We start from the raw sequence: 5,340 nt of genomic DNA, 5'->3' as shown, positions 1-5,340 counted from the left end.
CTCTGCAAGGGGGAAGTGAGGATGGAAGGGAGGAACCCCCCCACAGCTGGCGAGGGGTGGAGAGAAGGGGAAGAAACTCTGGCGTGTCCTGGTCTCATTACTTAAATCTTGAGGGGACAAATTGAAAGCTGAAGGCCGAAGGTGTGTGTCCCACTCTTGTGTTAGGAAGTCAGCCCTCCGAGCAACGTGTGTTCCTTCTAGATGAGATGGTGGAGCTACAGGTTTAATGCCACGTAGATCTGCGTGAACACCGCCAAGCTGCCCTCAGCTCCCAGAGGCCTGGAGGGGACCCAGAAGCTCCTGTGTGCTCCCTGGGGGCACGGGGAAGGTGCAGAGCTGGAGCTGGCGGTCTGCCATGGTGCAGCCGTGGTGGATGGTGAAGTGAGCCTGCCACAGAGGCCATGGGGAGTGAAGCTCACACCCAAGGCTGGGTGGCGGCACGGCTGAGCCTGGACGGGTCTGAGGGACCAGAGTGAGCCTCCGTGGGGCTAAGTGGCTAGGGTAGACCCTGGGGCCGCACCAGGAGAGCAGCTGTGAGTACCCCAGCCACAGACCTCAGCAGCAGGGCCAGTGAGTGCCACGAAGCCCCGCATGCACACGACCTGTGTATGGGGCTCCTCTGCTCTGCCCCAGGAGGCCGCCTGTGCTGGGCCCTCTGCCTCATCCTCAGTCGGTCCTTCGGCAGGACCTGGCAGCTCTTCGCCTCATCTCTGCCACACAGCTGACCCTTTCTGCTCTGGAGTTCCTCTGCCTGCGTGACGGAATGCCTGCCAAGCCTGGAAGAGGGAGGGGCTGAGGTGGTCAAACCTTGAGCAACAGAGGCTGGAGGCGGTGGCTCCTGCTCTCCTTCTCTGTCCCTCAGGAGGACAGTTTTGGGCATGTTCTGCCAGCCCTGCAGAGGGTCCCAGTGAATTCAGTCCTGTTGCCTCGCAGTGGCCAGTGAAATAACTCCCCTTTTTCGTGAGACAGGGTCTTGGTCTTTCAGCAGACTGGAGTGTGCTGGCATAATCATGGCTCCCTGCAGCCTCCACTTCCTGGGCTCAAGTGCTCCTCTCACTTCAGCCTCCCGAGTGGCGAGGACTACAGGCGTGCACCACCACACCCGGCTAATTTTTAATTTTTTGATTTTTTTGCAGTGGTGGGTTCTCACCATGATGCCCGGGCTGGTAATAACTCACCTTTATTTTTTTATTTATTTAGAGACAGAGTCTGGCTCTGTCACCCAGGCTGCAGTGCAGTGGTGCCATCTCAGCTCACTGCGGCCTCCACCTCCCGGGTTCAAGCGATTCTCCTGCCTCAGCCTCCTGAGTAGCTGGGATTAAGTTTTGTATTTTTAATAGAGGCAAGGTTTCTCCATGTTGGTCAGGCTGGTCTCGAACTCCTGACCTCAGGTGATCTGCCTGCCTTGGCCTCCCAAAGTGCTGGGATTACAGGCATGAGCCTCTGTGCCCAGCCTAGAACCCTTGCCTCTCTTTGCAGCTGTGGTTTAGGTATGTAACCTAATCCTGGCCTGAGAACGGAGTGCCACCTCCTGAGACAGACGATCGTCCCTGATAAAAGGAAACACATAGACGACATTCTCCTCCCTGCCAGTTCTGTGGGAACGTGACGCTTGGACAGTGACAGCCATCGTGCCGTCATGAGGGGTAAGTTTGAGGGTGAGAGGCCACATCCTGAGGTGGCAGTGTGGACAGATAGAAAATCCCACATCTGCTGAGCCACTGAATTTGCCTGGAGCTGCCTCCCTCTAGTAGGCGTCTCCCTGGCAGACCCTTTCCCTCTGAGCCACACGGAGACCAGTCCGGAGCTCCCCAGCTTTCCTTCCATGCTGACATCCTGGGACCCAGGGATGCTGCCTCAGGGGCAAAACCGAAAGGCTGGCAACAAACAAGCAAACAGGGAAGCCCTCGGTGATCAAGGCCATTGTTTTTTGAGACGGAGTCTTGCTCTGTTGCCCAGGCTGGAGGGCAGTGCTGCAATCTGGGCTCACTGCAACCTCTGCCTCCTGGGTTCAAGTGATTCTTCTGCCTCAGTCTCTCAAGACTACAGGCCTGTGCCACCCTGCCCAGCTAATTTTTGTATTTTTAGTAGAGACGGGGTTTCACCATGTTGGCCAGGCTGGTCTTGATCTCTTGACCTCGTGATCTGCCCTCTGAGTCCCTTGGCCTGCTAGGAATGGGCCTCCACCCAGTGTTTGGGCCCAAGGCCAACAGTCTCTCAAAGTGCTGGGATGACTGGCCACCGCCCCTGGCCTAATCTGATATTTTTTAAATATTAAAATTAATGTAAAACATGCATAATATGCAAAATTTCAAGATTTTAAACAAAGACTCAGTGTCACTAATTAGACCTGCTCTTCACATATTTCCATATAGGGCACCCCTGATGGTCTCACCTGAGACGTCTGTGTAATGGAAGAGGCAGGGCTGTGGGGTTTGCAGAACCAGATTCAAGGCCAGGCTCTGTCAGTGAACTTCCTGGTGATTTCAAGCAAGTCCTTTCCCTTCTCTGGCCTTTGGTTACCCCATCTGTCCTGTGTAGAGGCTGGGGCATTGCGGGGGGGCCTTCTGACCTGTCTTCCTTGTCCCCATAGCCTGCTGGGGTTACTCTCCCTCTTCCTAGGAGGCTGTGTCTCCAGGGTCATTGGCTCCTAGCTATTAATATCTTGGCCATCCCTAGCCTGGTCAGGGTGTTTAATGACTGCCAGCTGTGGCTCCGGCTCCCCCCGGAGAGGTAAGAGCGGTTCCTGTTCCCACATTGTGGGAGGGTGGGTTCGTTAAAAGGCCCTGGGTGAGTGCTGGGAATGGGCTGACTCTGACTCTTCCCCCCACCCCGCCAGCACAGCAGATGGGAGTGCCTGGGGATATACAGTTTCCACACACCCTCCCCAAGGGGGCTGCCCTGGTGTCCCCACCTGCCTGAGCCCTGGCACTTTAGGTCCTGATTCCAGTAGCTCTGGAGATTCTCCCCAGAGTCTCGCAGACATGACATTCAGCACGTCCCACACCAGGCCGTCATTCCCCCAGCCCTCCTCCTCCCCACCTGGAGGGGCACTGGCGGCTTCCCCCGGGCTGCCTCTTGGGCACTTCTAGCAGTCAGAGTGGCCTGCCCCAAACCCAGCCTCGCCCCTCGGCCTCACTTAGGAAGCCTGCACTGTGCTTCTGTGGGAAGGGACCCCTGATGCCTGCCCACTTGGATTCAGGTATCCCTGGCACCCATCATGTTCCCTTGGTACCCAGAGACCCCTACCTAGTCCTCAGAGATCACCTCAATGTTGCCTCCCTGAGACACTGTCCCCTATCCATTCTGCTGGCAAACTGGCCACCCTCCCTGGGCAGCCTGTGTCCTGGAGTGGCAGGAATCGCCAACATGGTGGCCTCTGTGTGGAGGGATGGTGGCTCTGTGCACGGGGATGGGGGGTACTTCTTGTCCTTGTCCTCCCAGGAGGGACCCACGTGAGTCAGCTGGGCTTTGCCCTCAGGGGCTAGGCTGAGGGCTCAGTCAGTGGCTAGAGTCCAGCCTGTGGCCAGTCAGGGTGGGCTCTGCCCGGGGGTTACCGCTGGGCGTGAGGCAGGTTTTGTGTGCAGAGAGGTCAGTGGGTCGCAGGCCCAGGCCCTGGGTCACCTTATTTCACTCTAGGCCTGAGAAGCAGTCCGTGGCCTCACTGCCTCCCTCTTGTGCCTCACTCTGCGTGGCACCCAGGAGAGAGGCCCGCCCTCTGGGTCACTTGGCCCCCACCCAGGTGTTTGGGCCCAAGGCCAACCTTAGTGAAGTCCTTGAAACATCCACCAGGGGGCGATAGAGACGAGCTGGCCTCCCCGGCAGGTGCCTGGCAAGGGACCTGGGACTGGGGGAGGAGGCGGGGCCCGGAGCAGTTCTGCTTGTGGCCAACCCCATTCCACGGCTGCCCCAGCCCGGGAGACTGTTTCAGCTTCTCGCCATCCTTGAGTGCCCATCACTAAGCTTGGCCCTTCCCGGGCACCTTTCTGAGAAGGGCCCACCTCTGTCCCTTTGCTTGCCCACATCCCAGCTCTCCGCTTCGTCCACTCTCCACGCTCTTGGCTGATGACTGGTCCCCTACCCAGGCTGCCTGCCTAACTCTGAAGCCATGACACACAGGTGAGGGACTATGAGGCACTGTGGTGGGTGGGGTGGGTGCAGTGCGATGGGGGCCCCTCTGGGCCTACACACGGTCCAGGTAGCCTGCAGGGCGCTAACCTGGAAGGCCGGGTGCTGTCCTTTCCTCTGCATTTCTATGCCCCGCTCCCTCCTCCTCTCTTCTACTGGCCTGAGCTCATCTCTCAAGGAGTCCTGCCAGGTCTCAGACTTTGTTCTCTGCACAGCCTCCATCCTCTGTGTATGCCTCAGCGCCTGACTGCTTGGGGTTCCCCCCACCATCTGAGGTCCTCCCCTTAAGCTCAGGGGGCAGAGTGGGTGGCAGAAAGCTCTGGGCAGCCCCTCCCCATTGGCCACCAGGGGCTAAGCAGAGTCATCTAGAACCCTCCCTATTGTGCAGGCGGATGGCGAGATTCACACTCAGAAGGAGGGACCTGCTATGATCCGGAGAAAGTCTGAAGCAGAATTGGGATTAGTTGACAAGTGCTGGGTATTCTGGACCTTACTGAGAAGTATGGGGTGGACAAGGTCCCTGGAAGCCGTTCAGAGAGCACCGAGTAGAGAGTGGGAGGAGGGAAACCAGAGAGAGAGAGAGAGAGAGAGAGAGAGAGAGAGAGCTCGAGCACGAGATGTGCCCCAGCTGGGTGAGGGGAGCATGGAGAGACTGTCCCCTATCTCTGAACTCCTATGCCTTGGAAAGCTAGTGGTGGGCATGCAAGATGCTCAGGGTTAGTAGGCTGGGTGCAGCGGCTCACACCTGTAATCACAGCACATTGAGAGGCTGAGGCAGGCATATCACCTGAGGTCGGGAGTTCGAGACCACCGTGGCCAACATGAGGCTGAGGCAGGAGAATCGCTTGAACCTGAGAAGTGGAGATTGTAGTGAGCGGAGATTCCAGCCTTGGGGACAGAGCCAGACTGCATCTCAAAAAAAAAAAAAAAAAAAAAAAAGACGCTCAGTAACCTCACTGGTGGTCACCACTGATGGTCTGGGTGGGGGCGGGGGAGGGCTACTAAGAATGGTCTCTCTGGCAGGCCTGGGGGTGCCTGAGGTCAAAGTTAGGGAGAATACCTCCTTCTTGGTCCTATGGCTGACCATGCACAGGGCAGAGTGTGCAGTGTGACTCCAGATGGGGAAAACGTGCCACCCCACTGAGCCAAGGGCATTTCCCTGGGGGCGCCTCATGAATCACAGTCACTTCTCTCCTGGCCTGAACACCCCTG

Source organism: Saimiri boliviensis, chromosome 9, assembly GCF_048565385.1.
Source record: "Saimiri boliviensis isolate mSaiBol1 chromosome 9, mSaiBol1.pri, whole genome shotgun sequence".
Classification (NCBI taxonomy): domain Eukaryota; kingdom Metazoa; phylum Chordata; class Mammalia; order Primates; family Cebidae; genus Saimiri; species Saimiri boliviensis.
This window is presented reverse-complemented; position numbering follows the sequence as displayed.